Source organism: Equus quagga, chromosome 22 (genome assembly GCF_021613505.1).
Source record: "Equus quagga isolate Etosha38 chromosome 22, UCLA_HA_Equagga_1.0, whole genome shotgun sequence".
Lineage (NCBI taxonomy): Eukaryota > Metazoa > Chordata > Mammalia > Perissodactyla > Equidae > Equus > Equus quagga.
The window spans coordinates 2,634,747-2,648,176 of NC_060288.1; the positions used below are offsets into that span (position 1 = coordinate 2,634,747).

The 13,430-nt window shown below is 45.7% G+C and overlaps 1 protein-coding gene and 1 long non-coding RNA gene across 5 annotated transcripts in view; both read right to left on the reverse strand.

Moving 5' to 3' along the window:
- GPAT4 (glycerol-3-phosphate acyltransferase 4) overlaps positions 1-4,657 on the reverse strand; it is a 38,707-nt gene extending 34,050 nt beyond the window's left edge. Inside the window, exons 1-2 of one of the 4 annotated variants that reach the window (XM_046648422.1) lie at positions 4,531-4,577; positions 632-732 (exon numbers count right to left, since the gene is read on the reverse strand). The gene's annotated coding sequence lies outside the window, so the exon portion shown is untranslated. Of the gene's footprint in view, positions 1-631; positions 733-3,559; positions 3,630-4,530 lie in introns of those variants that run through there. The other 3 variants (XM_046648424.1, XM_046648423.1, XM_046648425.1) reach the window with 3 other exon arrangements.
- A 7,256-nt stretch (positions 4,658-11,913) lies between these two features.
- Positions 11,914-13,075, reverse strand: LOC124231629 (uncharacterized). Its single transcript, XR_006886627.1, has 3 exons — positions 12,985-13,075; positions 12,700-12,875; positions 11,914-12,489 (listed from the first exon to the last, which is right to left on the reverse strand). It is a non-coding gene; the product is annotated as an uncharacterized LOC124231629 (long non-coding RNA).
- Between the last annotated feature and the right edge of the window lie 355 nt (positions 13,076-13,430).

Genomic DNA, 13,430 nt, shown 5'->3' on the forward strand with positions numbered 1-13,430 from the left:
CTTTCTAAACTGGCTGTGCCCTTTCCCACTCTCACCAGCAGCGTATGGAAGTTCCATTTGCTCTACATCCTCACCAACACTTGATGTGATCAGTCTTTTGAATTTTAGACATACTAACGGACGTGAGGTGGTATCTGGTAGTTTTGATTTGCATTTCCCTAATGACCTAATGGTATTGCGCATCTTTTCATGTGCTTATTTGCCAACCATAAATCTTCTTTGGTGAATTGTTCAAATCTGTTGTCTGTTTTTTAGTAGGTTGTTTTATTACTGAGTTTTATTACTAGCCATTTTTTAAGTCAAGGTTTTCCCCCCCAATGACTAAGCAGTCGTATTAAAATGAGACAGCATTCCTACTGAACTGTACTTTTAAAATGGTTAAGATGGTTAAAAAAAAAATGAGGAGGCTGATCCCACAGGCAAAAAAGCATAATAATGAGAAAGCACTTCATCATGAAGGTACAAAATTCGTGCAACATCAGACTTCTCTGTTCAACTTGCCAAAAACTCAAAACAATCCTGTTTGTACAAGGAAAAATCACTAAAACATGAAAGAAAAAAACTAAAGACCAAAACCACAAACTCTAACCTCACAAGTGAATATCACCAAGAACACAAAATGCTCCTTCACCTTTGTGTGCAGCTGACCGTGATTCTCTGCTGTCCAACACAGCAGCCAAGACCATGTGACTCTTGAGCACTTGGAATGTGGCCAGTCCAAACTGAAATGTGCTATAAACGTAAAATATACACTAGATTTCAATGACAATGTGAAAAAAAGAAAGTAAAAGAACTCATTAACAGCATGTATATTTTTTACATGTTGAAGTGATATTCTAGATAATCTGGAATAAATAAAACATAGTATTAAAATTATCTTCACCTGTTTCTTTTTACTTTTTTAAAGTGGCTACTGTGAAATTTAAAATTATGTATGTGGCTTGTATTATATTCCTATTGTGTAGCACTGATCAAAGCAGACCCTGAAAACAATATATCTCCAACTGGGAAGGAAAAAATATGCACATATATTTTTTCCTTCCCTATTCCTCTGAGGTGTGAAGAAAACGGTACAATGGAAGGGTGCACAACTGGAACTCAATCTTCCTAGGTTTGAGGCATAGTTCTGTTACTATCTGATCTACGTGACCTTGAATAAGTCATTCAGCTTCCCTGAATTTAAGTTTCCTCACCAGTTTGGGGGGCTTTTTTTGCTGAGGAACCTCGAGTCGCCCTGAGCTAGTATCTGTTGCCAATCTTCCCCTTTTCTTTTTTTTTCATGTGAGGTCTCACCACAGCATGGCCACTGACAGACAAGTGGTGTGGTTCCATGCCCAGGAACCGAACCCAGGCTGCTGAAGTGGAGCATGCTGAACTTTAACTGCCAGGCCACTGGCGCTGGCCCAGTTTTTTGTTTTTTAATTCAAAAAGTCAACAAAAATGTACCATGCTCCTCCTTTTTAGAAAGCATTATTCTGGTATGGCAGATCTTGAGCTTAGGCTTTACTAGGAGGTGCAATACAAACACACTAACTACTATTATACAAGACAAATTTAGAAAGTGCTGAAAGAAAGCAGACCGGCCTCTGTGACTGTGCGGCAGGTGCGTGTGTATGTATATGTTTTAAAGGAGAAAGAGTACCTTAAAGGAGTTAGGAAAAAACTTATAACACTTGTACTAAAGTTCTCTGCTCTTAACAAGGACTCACCATGCTATAGTAAGCATTATAAAGTAGCTTGTGAGACATGGAATTGATAATATTTCGTCAAGTTTTCTCCATGAACATGATGACACAGTAAGAAGTAAAGGACATGCCATAATGAGGTCCTATTTTAAGTGAAGAAAAAATTCTGCAGTACAGCTCAAGCTTAAGTGTATCTCCAGAAAGCAAGAGATTTTTAAAAGTAAAAGGTAACTTTTTGTGATAGGCACACAGATGAGAGAAATAATTTATTTTTTAGCAGAAACCAGTTAGCAAGTTAGGCTAGAATCCGGACAGACGAACCACAGCACTCTTTCCAACACCACAAACACAAAAAAACCTCCACGTGAAACATACAATCCCCACGACCACCCCAACCCTGGGGGCCGTCTTTAGGGGTAATAATTTACCGAGACACCCAGATACTGTTATTTCAGCAGTATTTCCATAAACTGGATGTGTGACAACTGCTGTACTTAGGTCACAAGTCACACAGGAAAAGTCCATTCTGAAAGTAAATTTATAAACCATTATGTTACATCATATAAATTGAATTTATAAGCAAACTCAAAGATGCCCTTGTTCACAGCATTCTTTGTAGGTAGAATATCCCCATTGGAAAGGTAAGAAAACTGAGGAACAAGTACCGAATTTACTTCTTTCTTGAGACAAGAAAATTTAATAGCATAAAGTGTGCTGGGAAATGCATACCATGGTTTTGTTAAGGGGAAAAAAAAAGCCTAATCCATGACCAGTCCAGGCAGGATTCTCATCTGCTAATGGCAAGAAAGCACCTTTTACGGGAGGGTGCTAATGGTGTCTGCTATCAGGAGCAAAACATAGGGGTGTACTCTAAATCACCCCAGTTTCCCTAACTCTTCACAAAATAGCTGTGAATGTTACCTAAATCTTTTAAAGTTTGTCCTTATTCTCAGTCTGGTATTCCAATTGTAAGGTTAGAATTTTCCCATGTTTCCTAAAAGCTATGATTAGAACTTCTCATTTGTCCCAAATGGAGTTTCAGAAATAATTTAAGGCATATCCCCAAGTTTTATTATTCCAGAATCTGGTATGAAAGTTCATATCTACCCATCCCTGCCCTTCAGGAGGGTTCAGTCATAGCCCTTCCACACTTTCTCTTTCCTGAAGGAAAGCACTTAAAGGCAAGCAGTGCAGCACAGCAGAAAGACTGCGTGCAGGGGTGGCAGATGTCGGCTCCAGTCTCAGTTCAGCCTCTTACTCCCTGTGGACCTGGACGAGTCACTGAACCTCTCTGGACCTTGAGGGCTCATCAGAAATGACAAAGTTATGGGGGCCGGCCCCATGGCCGAGTGGTTAAGCTCCCGCGCTCCGCTTTGGCGGCCCAGGGTTTCGCCAGTTTGGATCCTGAGCACGGGCATGGCACTGCTCATCATGCCATGCTGAGGCAGTGTCACACATGCCACAACTAGAAGGACCCACAACTAAAATATACAACTATGTACTGGGGGGCTTTGGGGAGAAAAAGGAAAAATAAAATCTTAAAAAAAAAATAAAATCTTAAAAAAAAAAAGACAAAGTTAGACCAGATGATCTGGAAGTCCTCATCTGGATCTGAAACACATTTTGTTTTAACCTGTCCTCCAGCAGCCTGACCATTTTAGATAGCTATTTCTGGTCCTTCTCTAATGCTACTATGTGCTTCTTATTTGAAGGACTTATAATAGTAGACTGTGTCCCAATAAAAGTACATTATGACTTTAACCCATAGTAAGATTTTTATTTCAAATCTCAAGCTACTTTTGATATGAAGAATTTGCCCCAGCGATATGGAGGAGGGGGCACGGATCTAGAAGTGATGGGACAGGCTTACTTACCGTGAGTCTTGAGGCCGGACGATGGCTACACGCTGCTTCACTATTCTATCTACTTCTGAGTGTCTGCAATTCTCCATAATACAAGGTCGAAAAAAAATAATTCACTGTCAAAGCGAGCAAAGGATACCGGACTGGCAGTACTACACAGTCTTGGCATAAGGATAATTGCTTTTCACACCATTTCCCCTGGTTTGAGACAGGATCTACAAGACAGGAAACTAAGCAGAGGCACTCAAAGTTCCGCCAAAATTAAGGAAAATGAAGCAGAAAGGAAATTCTTCAACTGATGTGCAGGTTCTCAATGAGAAGATCCACGACACGGAGGGCAGGAGCAGCGAGAGGCAGTGGCACCGAGCACAGCATGAACTTACGTCCACAGAGCCATGCCGCACGCTTCACACTTAGCTGTGCGTGTATATGCACAGTACATACTCCCTAACTTTTCAACTAAGGTCAAAGCCCTACGTGAAACGGAGAGGGAGGGAATAAGACCCTCTGGCAGGCGGATGCCTCGCAGGACGTGAAATCAAAACGCAAAGAAGGGATTTCGGGGGTTAGGAAATCCTAAAGAAAATGGGATTCCTGTGGAAGAACGAAAAAGGAAAACATACATCCCAGGGAAGCCAAAGAGGCTACGGAATTATTACAGGTGCAGGCGCTTCCTCGTGATCTCGAGCAGCCCTCGGCTCTGCCAAGCCACACTCCCGGGGGCGAGGAGGGCGGGTTGCGGAGCGCCGGGCCTCGGGGACCAGAGCAGCGCCCCGAGCGGGCCGGGCCGGGGGCGGGCCTGCCCGGGCAGCCTGTTCCACCGCGGGAGGGGCGGCCGGGAAACCCCAGGACGCCGCAATGGTGTCTCCCGACGCCGGGCTGCGCAGGGGCGCTGTCCCCGGCGCCCGGCCCCGAGGCGCCCCGGTGCTCGCGGTTCCCGCAGCCCAGTGACCTTCAGCGAGGGGCGGTTCGATCCTACTCACCGACCGCTAGGCTCCGGGGCTCCAACTCCCTCCGTGACCGCTGGCTCCCGCCCGCGCCGCTGCCGCCGCCGCCGCCGAGGCGTGCGTCAGGACGTGCGCGCGCCTGCCCTTTGTTACGCCGCCTTGACGTGCCTCCGCGTCCCGCCCCGCCCCCGTCTACTCTCGCGCGGCGCGCGGGCCCCGAGGGGCAGGGCGTCTGGGAGGTGGGGCGGGGCGTTGCCCGCGCACCTCGGAGCAGCCCCTGGAGGGCGGGCGGCCGCTGCGCCGGGCAACCCAGGTGCCGCAGCGCCGGGGCTGTGCGCCCTGGCCCCGGCCTCCGGACCCCGCTCACCGCCGTGGCGCGCCCCCGGGATTCCGTCCCCCACACGGGGAGCGCTCCCTAAAGGGGGGTCTCCGCGTTTCTGAGCTGCGTCAGGGCCCGCGTACTGCCGCCTCCCCCGGGGTACACTAGCCTAGGTTCTGGAGGGTGAAGTCAGCCCCGCTGAGTGAGAAGAGGCTTGAATCATCAGTTACCTGGTCGTCTTGGGGCTGCTGTAGTACGCAGTGAGATACGGTTGTTTATGTAAAGAACTTAGCTCAAGGCCCGGCACGCTCCAGACAGGTGAGCTGCCATCACCCTCGACTGCCGCGGCTGCTCCCACCACCACTACTTCATCATCATCACGGAGTCTTGGTTGCCTTGCTAGTGAAGCCAAGGAGTTCAGGGGTTGCTGTAGACGATCTCCATGTTTCCTCGCAGTTGCAACTTTCCAACGTCTACCTCAACACTGATCACTCTACTCAAATCTAGGGGGTACCTGTCGGAGTTTGTAAGTGTATTTCTCATCATCTCTTCAGACTTCAAATACCTAACCCAAGCTTATCACCTCTCTAAAATTCGTCCTTCTTTAGCCCTTCTCCTTCCCGTTCTTAAAGGATATTTTTGCCTCCAGTACCAATGCCTCCCCACTATTTATTCTGCATATTGCTATCCGATTGCCATTCCGTGCTAAGTAATCTGATAATAAATCTTGAGAGTAAAGTTCATATTTTTTTTTTTCTGTTTTATTTCCCAACCCCTCCCCCCCATACATAGTTGTATATCTTAGTTGCAGGTCCTTCTAGTTGTGGGATGTGGGACGCCGCCTTAACGTGGCCTGATGAGCGGTGCCATGTCCGCGCCCAGGATCAGAACCCGGGCCGCCACAGCGGAGTGCGCGAACTTAACCACTCGGCCACGGAGCCGGCCCCAAAAGTTCACCTTCTTAAACCTCAGAATCTGACTATGAGAATGATGGCTCTGCTCCAAAACACTGGACCACTCATCCCCACGCTAAATGTTACCACGCCTATTTGGGACTTGAACTCAATCATTTATCCACTCATGTAACAAACCTTCCTTGAACCCTTACCATATGGCCAGTTTTTGCCAGGGTCCCAATGATGCAAAGTAGAATAATGTATTGCCATGTCTAATCTTCAACTAGATTCAGTTCCATAAAAGAAGAAATGGGACACTCTACATTTTTGTGTCCTCCCCAATGCTAGGGATAGGGTTTTAAAGTGGCCACCACCATCTTAAACGCTCTTTGGATTCTTATATCTGGTCTCCTTTCCCACCCCTAGAACCAGCCAAGCTTAGAAGCCGTGTGTCTGTCTGGTCTGCTAGTGTCTATTCATGTTTAAATTTTCTCACAATTCTTACCAAATATTACAGTTCCTTGTATATAATAATTTTGAAATTAAAAAATAAGTCACACACGTTACAGGCTCAATACAAATCGTGTTCATTGATTCTTTGCCCAACCAAATAGTAAACTCACTTCTTGGGTATCAACACACGCACACATGCCCAGGTGAGAGTAGGCACCCATTCACTGGCACATTCTCTAAACTTCTTTGGTGTGGGAAAGCAATCAAACTTCCCCCCCAAAGAGGAAATCAGTAAGAACTGGGTTAATATAGTTCTCTTAGGCTCCAAAGTTTTGTTTGCAAAGGTCAGTGATCTGGGCATCTCTCTGTCATGGTCATTTCTAGGCACAAAGAATACAAACGGGAGAGAGAAAGTGAGCAAGTAATGCTTGAGAATTTAGACATGGCGTGGGTTTATCTATAGAGAAGGCCTACTGCCTGATAGCATGACCAGGCTCATCGCCGGCACTAAATTCCTTGACACTGAATTTGGACTGTCTCTAGATTATTGTTGAAGGTATTTTCACATTCTACGATGAAAATACTCTTGTGCTACAAAAACTATGTGAGTAATTTTAAGTACCTGATGAAGGATAGACCATTAAAAGAAGGGGGTCACAGTGATTAAGGTCTCAGTGAGAGGTTTAACAATCCCCATCCCATCCTAACTTTGAGCTCATTTCCCAAAATGTGCCTCTACAATCATTGTGTTTGCTGCGCGTATGACACACAGTGCTATGAGCCTGGGAAGATACTCCGTTTGACAGGTGCTCTGTCCCTCAGTAGGACAGCACCATAAGTGTGCTGTATAATTCCTTTCCCTTCCACGGCCACCTTTCAATGTACAGAGTCTTTAACATTCATTAAGAGGTGAACCTACAGCTGTTCACTACACAACCAGCAACACCAATGCTCAATTCCAAGCACCAAGAGAAAAAGCCAAATTAAGCAAAAGTTGTGTTCTTTTTTTAAAAAAAAAAATTAGTTGTGGTAAAATACACACAAAACTTACCATCTTAACCATTTCTAAGTGCACAGTTCAGTAGTGTTAAGTATATTCACATTGTTGTACACCTGATCTCTAGAAATTTTTCATCTTGAAAAATGAAAACTCAATACCCATTAAATAAAAACCCCCGGCCCGGTGGCGCAGTGGTTAAGTGCGCACATTCCGCTTTGGTGGCCTGGGGTCCGCGGGTTCGGTTCCCAGGTGCGGACATTGCACCGCTCATCAAGCCATGCTGTGGTAGGCATCCCGCGTATAAAGTAGAGGAAGATGGGCATGGATGTTATCTGAGGGCCAGTCTTCCTCAGCAAAAAGAGAAGGGTTGGCAGATGTTAGCTCAGGGCTGATCTTCCTCAAAAAAAAAAAAACCCAAAAAACAAAAAAACCATTTCCCTCTCCCCCCAGCCCACCACCATTCTTTCTGTTTCTATGAATTTGACTACTCATACCTCATACTCATATGAAGTATAAGTGAAATCATACAAAATTTGTCTTTTTGTGACTGGCTTATTTCACTTAGCATAATATCCTCCAGGTTCATCCATGTTGTAGCATGTGGCAGAATTTCCTTCCTTTTTAAGGCTAAATAATATCCCGCTGTATGTATATACCACATTTTCTTTACCCGGTCCTCCACGTATAGACATTTGAGTTGCTTCCACCTTTTAACAATTGTGAGTAATGCTGCTATGATCGTGAATGTACAAATATCTGGGCTCCTGCTTTCAACTCTCTTGAATATATACCTCAACGTGGGATTGCTGGATCATGTGGTAATTCTATTTTTAATTTCTTTTGCAACTGCTATTTGAGATGCTATTCTTTGATATATGAGTCTGGAATTGGGAGGAGAGATCAGGCTAGTGATATAAACGTGAGAGTCATCAGAATACAGACGATGCACATGTTGGATCAGATCAATTCAACAATGCTCAGATGTAAGAAGTAGAGACTTTGCAGTTAAGAGCAAAATGAAGAAGACAAGTTTTTCAGTCCATATCTACACCGTGGTCCTCAATTTAAAAATCTACAGGCTCAATTTTGCCAGTTCACGGCAGGGTGAGCACTGACTTGTAGTAATCAAACCTGCAGGAGACACTGATAAAAAGAAAGGGCTTATTTGGATAGTTGAAGTGGATAATTGAAAATGCAAAATTAACTGGAATAACAGAATAATATAACCGGAATTATAGAATCCATAGGTCAGCTCATACACTAGCAGTAGGAAAATCTACTTGGGAAATTAAATCAACATCGATAGGTTGTCTGTTACTATAAAGTTTTAAAAAAAAAAAGAAAAAAGGAAATGTACGTATCTAGAGGTTCTGGAGATTTGACATATCCCAAAGTTCTACTTGTACAGGATTCTATGTGCCAAGCAGCTGAAAAAAAACTTGGCTGAGCAGAACATCCTGTTGGATGAATATGGTAAACCACTTTTCTTTGCCCAGCTCTCTATTTTCTAAAATTCACTCTCGTCTACCGTTATCCACCCATTAAAACAATGGCTGCCTTCCTGGGATTCTCAAGGAAAGAAAAGGGGAGCTTCCAATTACTTTAATAATAATTTTTAAAGTCTAGTGGAAATCACATATATAAATAAGGCCACTTAATTAAGCTAACTAAGATGTAATTTTTGGCAAACATCTACTCATCTTTTTGGGACTCACTTCTGGCGTTAACTCCAAAAGGAAGTTTTCTCTGATTTCTCCCTTAGGGTGCATTCTTCATGAGTCCCTAACACTCTCCAGGTGCCTCTCACATTACTTATTTTTATTGATGATCTGTTTAGATGTCTGGCTCCCCTCACTGGACTGTAAATTTTGTTTTATTCATCTTTCTGTCCCCATAATGTCTGGCACAGAGAGGTTGTTCAATAAATGTTGAATGAGGGAAAACTACATGATGAGTACCAGAAACTTGACAAATTACATACGTATTTAATAAAATTGTGAAATGAACTAGTACTTAATGCATCAAATTTGGTAGACAATACTTGGGGTATGTGGGAAAAACAGTAAAAGGGGTTCTTAACAGTAAAAATATCAGAGCTCCCTGAATGCAAACATTAGCTAGATGGAAAAGGTGGTCTTAATTGGACCAGTTTTTCTTAGTCTGGATGTTTTAGAGGTCAAGAGACCCCTGAACTACAACTGTTTTTTTGAGATTATCACTATTCAAAAAAAAAAAAAGGAATTACAGGATTACAATTGTGGCATATAGTACATGTGTGTATTTCCAAAATTATCAATTTTAACAGAAAAAGGGGCAAATAACACAGTTGTACTATTTACAAGATAAGGTTTATAAAAATATCAAATATTAAATCAAAGTGCACTACAGGCAATGTGGTCTGTCAATGAAACACCAAAGTGAAATTCAAAGATGACTAATGAACAGCATCTTTTTTCAATCTGGTTAGCTATCTCTGTGGTTGTACATTTTGGGGAGAAAGAATTTCTGTCTACTATTCAAATATTCTTTCAGCTAGTCTAATAATCAAGTCGACATGAGACAGATTAACAGAAAAACATTTAATTTTGTACATATGGGAACCCCACATACATGAGAGGTTCGAAGACAGAAAGGTAAAATGAGGTGTATCTGCTATCTTGAGCCAAGGAATGGGATGGGGGCCTGGGGCTTCAGTGAGGAGGAGAGTCATTCACAGGATGATAAGAAGAGCAGATGTTCGGTAATTAGATGTTTGCCCTGCCATACAGATAGGTCATAAAAAGTTATTTCTGGTAATAACTCTTATTATGGGCAAGTCTCCCAATTTAAATTCTTTAAGGGAGAGGTAAAAGTTTCGCTTGAGCCCGCAGGGTCTCGTTTGTTTTTAGCTCAAAATATTCCACATGCCAAAGTGGCACGTCTTGGGGAGGACTGTTCCGAACCCCGTCATACTTCATCGGAGTGTAACTTCATCAGAGATAATATCAAAAGTCTTAGATTTCAGGCCCCCTATAACTGTAAAACCTGACCCACGTGGTCTTCCACGACTTCCCCTCCCCAGTGGTAGGACCTGACCTGAGTTGTATTTTTTCAGAGGCTCATTGATGAGATTTCAGAAACCCTAGTTTCATTAGAAATATACTACAACACATTCTAGAGGTAAATCACCTTTAGAGCTGGCTACTCATGTTTTTCTGTTGATTCATACCAGCTTTAATTTGGGAGAGCGACCCCCAATCCTGACAGCATACCCTGTGGGTACCACTCACCTATTCCTGATCATCCCTTAATGGAGGCAGGGCTAGAAGGCTGGAGAGGGAGCAGGAGGAAAAAGGTGCAGTTACGAAAGCGTTCCTTATCAGATGAGGAAGCTGCAGCTGTGTTCAGAGCGGCCCTGGAAGCCGGTGTGTTTGGCTGCTTCTAGCTTTACGCTGTTAACCACCTGGTTGTTTTACAGATTGAATCAGCTGGGGCAGGCCCTTTAGGGAGAAAAAGAGAATGCTGCTTGCTCAGCCACAATGATTGCATTGATATAGCCTGCCACCGGCACAAACAAATATAGCCCAAGAAGTCAAGGAATCAGAAGAGAGAAACATTCTTTTTAAACACATATTTAAAATTTGTCATCCACGAACAGTAATCTGAGAGAATGAGCAATCTCCGAAAAGAGGCTAAAATCTTCTGAAGACTGAAGATCTCAGAGCATTGCAAGTTGAAGCGAGGGGCCTACCTGGCACAAACATTCACGTATTATTCCAACCCTTACCTCCTGAGCATTCCAGGGCTGCCAGCCTGGGGGCCAGCAGGGTGGATGGCAGTCCTGGTCCAGCCTTTCCAGGCCCTGAGGGTGGCAAACAGTTCAATAAGCAGTTTCCATATAGGGTGATAAATACAACAGGGGAGGGAGGGGCCTAGGAACAAAGGTCAGGTCTCTGGGTCTTGGTAAATTATGCACAAAACAGCTAAAAATGTTTTTGTTTTTTTTTTAAGTGCACCTGTTTTGAGGTAGACAGAGTTTCCCCAGACTTTTACCTGCTAAAGAGGGGGAAAGGTCAAGTGTTTACAACGTGAACCACTGAAGATGCTTTAATGAACTTTTCTTTAGGCAAAAGTTGAAGCAGCAGTAGGATTTCAAGTTACCAGAAAGCTGGCCCCTTCCACCTGGAGAGGAAAGTGTAAGAGCTCCTTCCTGTGCTGGGTGCCTCCTGCTTTCAATGCAAAGAACCCTCCCCGGCCCACCCCTCCTCCACACAGTCCTTACAGACACTCTGCCAGGCCTGTTAAATAATGACACATAAAAGCTTTATTTACATTTCTTCTGTTTCCACACTCCAAAGGCTCCTCTGCAAAGGGTAAAGGGCGCCATTCCCAGCATCTCCCTAAAGGAAATTTCAGCCCTTTGGTCAGGAAGTGGGCTCCCCTTGTGAGAGAAGAATGCAAAGCATTCAAGGCTTTCTGGGGGCTGGGAGTTGTGTCCCTCCTGTCTCCCCACTGTGAATTCAGGAGAAAGAAGAGTCTGAATAAAGTTCCAGAAGCGATAGGAATAGCACATCCTGGGTGAGGAATTCAAGCTTTGCCTCTGCAGAAAAAGTAACCACAGACGGCTCGCCCTGTCTGTGGGCCCTCACAGAGCTCACTTACATTGTGATGAGCGTGACTGAGAACTGGGCACCAAACAACAGGTTTGCCCTTGATTGTTTTCCCCAACAACAGAAGCAGAACTGGATGGTGCCCACCGGCCTGGGGGACCTAGTGGCAACATGGCTTGGAAGGCGAAGCTGTCAGTCTCGCTTCTGCAAGGACTGGCCGTGTGAACACTAGGCACTTCTTGGAAGGAGCCCTGACATCAAAGGTGATGCGCATCTGCCTTGCCTTCTGGAACCCAGCCTGCCTGCTAGACAGCGCCTCGCAGGAAGGCCCCTGCCCAGCACGCTGCTCCGGGCGCACACTCTGCACCTGCAGGCGCCTCTGGAACCCCCGAACCCTGCCTGGGTGCGGGGAAGCCCAGAGCGTAGGTGGTGGCTCTGGCCAGCCAGGTGGCGCAGGGCGCAGGAAACTGAACATGGGACACGAGGCTTCTTCAGAGTGTCTGCCCACAGCATCTTCAAACTTGTGCACGGATGTCAACGAGATCCCCTTCGTGTCTGCAAACACTACTCGCTTCTTGGGTCTCTGGGGTTCATGCAGTCGTACCAGGAAGGAGTAGAAGGAGGCCTGGGGCTGCAGCTCTACCAGGCCAGGCCGCGGGAGCTGCTGCGGGGAAGGGCTGTGGCTGAGGCAGAGGTGCATGGGGCGATACACAGAAGACACGCTGGCAGCACTGGGACCTGTGACAAAAGGGGAAGGAAGTTCTGATGACAGAGCAGAAGGACCAGGCCTTCTCAACTGCAGCTTGCCACATCACTGCCCTTCTCCTCCCCTGGGTCCCCAGCCCACAAGTGTCTGATGAAACTGAATAAAAAGCAGCACAGGTAAGAAGTGGCAGTGGGTTGGGCACCAAGTAACAGCTGTCAGTTCCTGGAGACAAGAGCACTTACCCCATGCAGCTCCAGGCAGCAGTGCGTGGCAGAGATCTCTGTTCCTCTTGTCTGAGACCAGTTTCCCAGTTTCCCCAGCAGGAACTATTTATGCGCTCCCGACCCCCAGAGGGCCACCAGCACTGAGGCCCGGGCCCTGGGGAGGCAGCCAATCAGAAAAGGGGAAATGCCAAACCCTGGGGGAAATGAAAAGGATATCATAAGAAATGTGACTCGGGCACTTTGTCCCAGGCTTCCAACGCGCCACTGCTGACCGGGCAGCCTTAGACGTCACTCCTGGGTTACCTGTGGCAGGTGTCTATGATAAGGAGAGCACAGTGAAACAGACAGGCTTCGAGGGAGGTTCCCAGCTTGCTTCCCCAGGGTTCTAACGCACTTCTCTGCCTCTCTGTGAGGGAGTACACTTTGCTGCTTTTCCTCATTCGCCCTACCCACTCTTTGGCCTCTCATCTCCACCGTGGGGTTTCTTCCCAGGCACACTTCTGTTACTGCCTTCTCTGTTTCCGTTTCTGTGTCGATTTACTCCTCTGTATCCCTCTGTGTCTGTGATCCAAAGAGAGAGGAAGGTCAGTGGGTGTGGCACTCACTGGCCAATGTCGGAGCACCCAGAGGGCCTAGGGCATGGATCTCTCGTTCAATCACTTGTGGCCCGAGTGACAGGATCATAGGACAGGTAAGGAGTCCCGCCTGGGGCACCTGGACCACTCCTGGGCTCTGCAGCTGGACACGGT